Below are 8340 nucleotides of genomic sequence, written 5' to 3' on the forward strand. Positions count from 1 at the left end.
TACACAAGTTGAATACAAGGGCTCTGAGTCAGACTGCCCAGCTGTGAATCCCAGCTCCATTTTGCTATGGCCAAGGCATTTGGGTTACTTAGTGAAGCTGTGAGCCATGCTGTGCAGAGCTACCTGAGATGGATGGGTCATAGTGAAGAGTTCTGACAAAATGTAGTCCACTGGAGGAGGAAATGGCAAACCACTGCAGTGTTATTGCGAGGAGAACCCCATGAACATGAAAAGGCAAAAAGATAAGACACCAGAAGATGATCCCCCCAGGTCAGAAGGTACTCAATATGCTACTAGGGAGGAGCAGAGGGCAAGTACTAACAGCTCCAGAAAGAATGAAGCTGCTGAACCAAAGCGGAAACAACACTTGGTTGTGAATGTGTCTGGTGGTGAAAGTAAACTCTGATGCTGTAAAGAACAATATTGCATAGAAACCTGGAATGTTAGGCCCATTAATCAAGGTAAACTGGATGTGTTCAAGTAGGAGATGGCAAGGGTGAATACCGACATCTTAGGAATCAGTGAACTAAAATGGATGGGAACGGGCAAATTTAATTCAGATGACATTGCATCTACTGTGGACAAGAATCCCTTAGAACGAATGGAGTAGTCTTCATAGTCAACAAAACAGTCCAAAATGCAGTACTTGGGTGTAATCTCAAAAATGACAGAATTATCTCTGTTTATTTGCAAGGCAAACCATTCAACATCATAGTAATCCAAGTATGCCTCAACCACTAATGCTGAAGAAGCTGAAGTTGAATGGTTCTAGGAAGACATACAAGACCTTTTGGAACTAACACCAAAAAAAGATGTCTTTTTCATCACAGGGGATTGGAATGCAGAAGTAAGAAGTTGAGAGGTACCTGGGAAAAAGGGTAAGTTAGGCCTTGGAATACAACATGAAGCAGGGAAAAGGCTAACAGAGTTTTGTCAAGAGAACACATTGGTCATAGCAAACACCCTTTTCCAACAACCTGAGAGATGACTTTACATAGGGACATCACCAGATGGTCAGTACTGAAATTAAATTGATTATGGTCAATACCGAAATCAGATTGATTATGTTTTTTGCAGCCGAAGATGGAGAAGCTCTATACAGACAGCAAAAAGAAGACCCAAGGCTGACTGTGGCTCAGATCATGAGTTTCTTATTGTAAAATTCAGGCTTAAATTAAAGAAAGTAGGGAAAACCACTAGGCCATTTAGATATATCCTAAATTAAATCCTTATGGTTATACAGTGGAAGTGATGAATAGATTCAGGGATTAGATATGGTAGACAGAGTGCCTGAAGAACTATGGACAGAGATTTGTAACATTATACAGGAGGTGATGACCAAATCCATCCTAAAGAAAAAGAAATGCAAAAGTGGTTGTCCAAAGAGTCTTTACCAATAGCTGTGAAAAGAAAAGAAGCAAAAGACAAAGGAGAAAGGGAAAGATATATCCAATTGAATGGAGAGTTCCAGAGAATAGCAAGGAGGGATAAGAAAGCCTCCCTCAGTGTTCAATGCAAAGAAATAGAGGAAAACGATAGAATGGGAAAGACTAGAGATCTCTTCAAGAAAACTGGAAATATCAAGGGAATATTTGATGCAAGGATGGGCATGGTAAAGGACAGAAATGGTAAAGATCTAACAGAAGCAAAAGAGATTAAGAAGTGGTGAGAATACACAGAAGAATATACAAAAAGGTCTTAATGATCCAGATAACCATGATGGTGTGATCACTCACCTAGAGCCAGATATCCTGGAGTGTGAAGTCAAGTGGGCCTTAGGAAGCAACACTATCAACAAAACTAGTGGAGGTGATGGAATTCCAGCTGAGCTATTTTAAATCCTGAAAGATGATGCTCTGAAAGTACTGCAGTCAGTATGCCAGCAAATTTGGAAAACTCAGCAGTGGCCACAGGACTGGAAAAGGTCAGCTTTCATTCCAGTCCCAAAGAAAGGCAATGCCAAAGAATGTTCAAACTACCATACAATTGCACTTATTTCACATACTAGCAAGGTTATTCTCAAAATCCTTCAAACTAGGCTTCAGTTGTATGTGAACTGAGAAATTCCAGGTGTGCAAGCTGGGTTTTGAAGAGGAAAAAGAATAAGAAATCAAATTGCCAACATTCACTGGATCATGGAGAAAGCAAGGGAATTTCAGCAAAATATTTACTTCTGCTTCACTGACTATTCAAAAGCCTCTGACTGTGTGGATCATAACAAACTATGGAAAATTCTTAAATAGGTGGGAAAACCAGACCACCTTACCTGCCTCTTGAGAAACCTATATACAAGTCAAGAAGCAACAGTTAGAACTGGACATACAACTGACTTGTTCAAAAAATTTGGAACGGAGTACAACAAGGTTGTATATTGTCACCCTGCTTATTTAACTTATATGCAGAGTATATCATGTGAAATGCCAGACTGGATGAATCCCAAGCTGGAATCAAGGTTGCCAGGAAATATATCAACAACCTCAGATATGTAGATAGTACCACTTTAATGGCAGAAAGTGAGGAGGACAAAAGAGTCTCTTGATGAGGGTGAAAGAGGAGAGTGATAAGACCAGCTTGAAACTCAACATTGAAAAATTAAGATCATGGCATCCAGTCCCATTACTTCTTGCAGTGATATCTCATCTGTCTCCTCAGCAGTCTGTATGCAGGTCAAGAAGCAACAGTTAGAACTGGACATGGAACAACAGACTGGTTCCAAATTGGGAAAGGAGAATGTCAAGGCTGAATATTGTCACCCTGCTTATTTAACTTCTATGCAGAGTACATCATGAGAAATGCTGGACTGGAAGAAACACAAGCTGGAATCAAGATTTCCGGGAGAAATATCAGTAACCTCAGATATGCAGATAACACCACCCTTATGGCAGAAAGTGAAGAGGAACTAAAAAGCCTCTTAATGAAAGCTAAAGAGGAGAGCGAAAAAGTTGGCTTAAAGCTCAACATTCAGAAAACGAAGATCATGGCATCTGGTCCCATCACTTCATGGGAAATAGATGGGGAAACAGTGGAAACAGTGTCAGACTTTATTTTGGGAGGCTCCAAAATCACTGCAGATGGTGATTGCAGCCGTGAAATTAAAAGATGCTTACTCCTTGGAAGAAAAGTTATGACCAACCTAGATAGTGTATTCAAAAGCAGAGACATTACTTTGCCAACTAAGGTCCGTCTAGTCAAGGCTATGGTTTTTCCTGTGGTCATGTAAGGATGTGAGAGTTGGACTGAGCGCCGAAGAATTGATGCTTTTGAACTGTGGTGTTAGAGAAGACTCTTAAGGAGATCCAACCAGTCCATTCTGAAGGAGATCAGCCCTGGGATTTCTTTGGAAGGAATGATGCTAAAGCTGAAACTCCAGTACTTTGGCCACCTCATGCGAAGAGTTGAGTCATTGGAGAAGACTCTGATGCTGGGAGGGATTGGGAGCAGGAGGAGAAGGGGACGACCGAGGATGAGATGGCTGGATGGCATCACTGACTCGATGGATGTGAGTCTGAGTGAACTCTGGGAGTTGGTGATGGACAGGGAGGCCTGGCGTGCTGCAATTCATGGGGTCGCAAAGAGTCGGACACGACTGAGCGACTGAACTGAACGCCTTTTTGGTTATAGTTAATATTTTAAAGATTTTTTTGATGGTAGATCATTTTTAAAGTCTTTATTGAATCTGTTAAGATATTACTTCTGTTTTATGTTTTGGTTTTCTGACCATTAGGCACGTGGGATCTTACCTCCCTAACCAGGGAGTGAACCTGTAACTCCTGCACTGGAAGGCAAAGTCTTAACCACTGGATCACTGGGGAAATCCCCACCTTGTTGGTTTTAGATTTGCAAATATATTATTCATCTGCCTATGTCTGTGAAATTTACCCTTTGTTGAACAGAACTCCTTAACACTGATGTAATAAAATACATCAGTATTTTGCCTATGATTTGTTTTTTTGAATCTTTATTAGGTAGTTCCTGACCCCATTTTACAAATATATTTCCCTACATTTTTATTGACTCCAGAGAATTATGTTTTACTTTAAAGCCTTTAGGCCATTTGCATGCACTCTATCTTTGCATGTCTATTTGGTAGAGTTTCAATTCAATTTTCCTACACAATTTAAAAGTTCTACGCCATTTACAAAACAATCCAACTTTTTCACATGGATTTCTGGTGCCATTACTATCATGTTTTAGGTTTCCATATATACCTGGATTCCTATTTTATTCTTTTTAACTCTTTGTATGTTATTACACTGTTAATTATTTGTATGGTTTTGTACTATGTCTTTGGAGAAGGCAATGGCAACCCACTCCAGTACTCTTTCTTGGACAATCCCATGGATGGAGGAGCCCCGTGGGCTGCAGTGCGTGGGGTTGCTGAGGGTTGGACAGGACTGAGCCACTTCACTTTCACTTTTCACTTGCATTCATTGGAGAAGGAAATGGCAACCCACTCCAGTGTTCTTGCCTGAAGAATTCCAGGGACGGGGAGCCTGGTGGGCTGCCGTCTATGGGGTCGCACAGAGTTGGACACGACTGAAGTGACTTAGCACCAGCAGCAGTAGCAGCACTATGTCTTAACATCTGGTTACGCACATTCCCGCACACTACGCTTTCTTTTTTAGACTTATTTGTTGTAGACTTTATATTTCTACATCCATTTTCTTTTTTTAATATCATTTTCTCTATTATTTATTTTTGGCTGCACTGGGCCTTCATTGCTGTGTGGAGGCCTTCTGTCATTGCGGCGAATATGGGCTCATCTCGTTGTGGCACCTGGACTTCTCATTGCGGTGCCTGGACTTCTCGTTGTGGTGCCTAGACTTCTCGTTGCGGTGGCTTCTCTTGCTGCAGAACATGGGCTCTAGGTGCATGGTCTTCAGTGGTTGCAACATGCGGGCCCTCGAGTGCACAGCTTCAGTAATTGTGGTGCTCAGGCTTAGTTGCTTCGGAATCTTCCCAGACCAGGGATTGAACCCATATCCCCTGCTTTGGCATGTGGATTCTTTACCACTGGGCCATCAGAGAAGTCCACCATTTTCAAATAAGGATTTGAAATGACTGATAAAATATTCATTGGGAATTTTAATGGTGATTGTATTTAATTTATAGATAAATTTGAAGAGAATTGATATTTTTATGATAGCAAGTCATTGACTCTGGGAGCATAGACTGTCTTTTCATTCATTCAGGCTTTCTTTTATGATATTCTTAGAGTTTTAAACTTTTCTGAGTGCATGAGCTGAGTTTAGAAGCTTTCCTCTGGCTTTCTCTGCCCAGGGTTGAAACCACTACAATTCAGCCTCCCTCTCCTCTCTGTCCCCAAGTTCAAGATAGCCTTTAGGGGATCCTCCAGCCTTCAGACTCTCCAGGATTCTCATAATAATTATCATTATGGTTGTTAGTCCCTCAAATCATTTTCATTTTCTTTCACAATTTCCAGGCTGGATTCTGGAGGAGAGAGAGCCAGTAGCTTGCTTTAAGTCACCATCCTGATAAGCCTGGATGTAACTTGTTGTTGTTAAACCTGTCTGGGTGAGACAGCTGAGAATTGCTTTTATGTGGTGCGGGAGAAAGGGAAGAAATCATTTAATTGACTCATTTTAGTAACTGCAAAATACAGAGTGGACCCAAAACTGCAGGCCCAGGTGTAAGAATCCAAATGGAGGCCCACATAGCATATGTCTAAATATTTAAAAGTTTGAAATCAAGCTAACAAACTGTTAAATAAATAAAATATGTTCTATCCTCCTAGTTTGGCAAATATGTCTTCATAACAACCTGAACATCCGGGTTTAAGTTTAAAATCCTTAGAGTCCTCTGAACTCTGTGATTGAACTTGGCAGAAGGGAGAAAGCCAGCCTCTAGCCCATGACCTGTCAGTTTCCTTGCCAGGTCCAATCTGTCCAGGTCTCCGATGATCTCGTTGACACGCATGTTCAGTCCTCAGCCCACGTGTCTGAACCCTGTCCACATCTTCTGCAAACAACTCCCTCTTGGCCCACTGACAGTGAGGTCAGCCTGCAGAAGATGCTTGTGTAGGTGCTGGAATTTTGCAAGTCATTCTGCACCCTGTGTCCTAGAGCAAGGTCTGGAAGGAGGAAAAATGGATTATTGGGTGTGCATGTCCCTTTGGCCCTGTGAATGCCTGGTCCCATGGGGAGGGTCTGGGCTAGACGAAGGACAGATGCATTGAAAAGTGTCAAACATATATAAACATAAAGTATTATTATCACTGTTATTAGAACACTGGAAACCCTGTGGAGAGTTTGAGTAAAAAGGAGGATTAAGTAACAAGTGCAAAAGAAAGTCCAGAGCTGGTTATTGATGACCTTGGAAGACATATTCTGTCTCATTTCTATTTATCCAGAGCCTGATTGTAGATGTGGCAGTATGACTTATTTTAATTACTACTTTTGATGTGTCATCTTCCCACCTATCACTAAGGTAAACAAACTAACAAAACCAAACCAAACAATTTATGGTGATTTTTCAACTAAAGGCTGATGATTGATGTATCATTCTCATTGTCCTTCTGAACTTCAATTGCCAGCTGGAATTTTCAGGAAAGATGCCTTGGCTGGTGAGATGCAAGAGAAGAAAAGACAGATGGCATGCTTCTTGCATGGGCAAGGGGCATTACAAGGTAACCTGCCCCTGAGCTGACTTAATTGTAGAGAGCAGCATCACCTTCAAGAAACTGAAAAGAAAGAGAAAGTGTTAGTTGCTCAGTCATGTCAAGTCTTTGCGACCCCATGGACTATAAACCGCCAGGCTCCTCTGTCCATGGGATTCTCCAGGCAAGAACACTGGAGTGGGTTGCCATTTCTTTCTTCAGGGGATCTTCCTGACTCAGGGGTCGAACCCAGGTCTCCTGCATCACAGGCAGATTCTTTACTGTCTGAGCCACCAGGGAAGCCTTCAATAACCTGTGCTGATAGTCAGATGTGGAGACTTGCCACTGACCAACTCTTACCTTTGCGATTTCCTTTCTTTTGGGGATGTCATTTACTCCCTAGTTTATGGGTATAGATGCTGGTCTTTCCTCTAGAGTGGAAATTCCTCTGACAGTGGGGAATGTCCTTTGTAAATGCTGGCCAGATGCTCAATAAATGTTTATTTAAAAGGTAATATATTCTGCAAAATGTAGCCTGGGTAGATCTGATTTCCTTGTGGAAATGGGATAAAGAGAAGTATAAATACAGCCTTTTCCACTTTTTAATTTGATAATTATGGTTGAGAGTGAAATACCCTTTGGAATTGTCAGTGTATATCTAACTACCACTTTCAGTGTCAATAAGATATGTATATAGGTTAAGAGTATAGAGTCTGGAGTCAAACTATGCGGATTCAAATCCTAACACTGTAAACTAGTTGCCGACCTTGGGAGCGGTTATTTAACCACTCTGTGCCTCAATTTCTCCATCTGTGAAATGTGGATTATAGTGGTTCCTAGCTCATGGAAGTCAATGATACTAACAGTGGTTTTAAATATCTACAAATTATGTGATGCTCCATTCATTAAAAAAAAAAATTCTATTTCACCTTCCCTGGTAACTGAATGAGTCTCTTCATTGACTGTAGAATACAATGTGGTAGGAAGGATGCTGCCTGATTCCTGAGGATCGATTACATGTGCCATCATATCTTGGGAAATTCACTCTGAGAACTTTCAGCCCCCTGGTCCAAAGTCTGGCTCCCCTGAGGCTGCCAGGTGGTGCTGTGCTCAGCCGCTCAGTTATGTCCGACTCTTTGCAACCCTATGGACCGTAGTCCGCCAGGCTCCTTTGTTCATGAGGTTTTCCAGACAAGAATGCTGGAGTGGGTTGCCATTTCCTCCTCCAGGGGAGCTTCCCCACTCAGGGATCAAGCCCGCATCTCCTGTGTCGCCTGCATTGGCAGGCAGATTCTTTACCATTAGCGCCACCGTGTGGAGAATACCTGAATAGACCACCCAGAGAGAGAGGCCCTAGGAGTTCCACTATTCAGACTCCAGCTGTTGGATTCCTTTCAGCCCAGGATAGTTTATATGAATGAAAAACTTGCAAGATGGCCCCAGCCCCCACCACTGCCTGAGTCACTGTCTGAGAAACTCTGGGTCCAGTCAAACCCCAGATGTGTAAGCATATATAATGATTGCTATTGTTTTAAGCGGCTTTTTCAGGGTGGCATGTTACTAAGCGATAGAAAAGTGGCACAATTACAAAGCAGTCTATGCCCTAACAGGTTTAAGGAATATGCTAAGTAAACTTTGGTACTGTTAGATCAGTGTTCGTGATCAGTGTTCGATCACCATGGTTAGCTTGATATTAGTGCGTTCATTATCTGTAAATAGGATGT

The sequence above is a fragment of the Oryx dammah genome, unplaced genomic scaffold, assembly GCF_014754425.2.
Source record: "Oryx dammah isolate SB20612 unplaced genomic scaffold, SCBI_Odam_1.1 HiC_scaffold_3, whole genome shotgun sequence".
In the NCBI taxonomy this organism is placed as follows: domain Eukaryota; kingdom Metazoa; phylum Chordata; class Mammalia; order Artiodactyla; family Bovidae; genus Oryx; species Oryx dammah.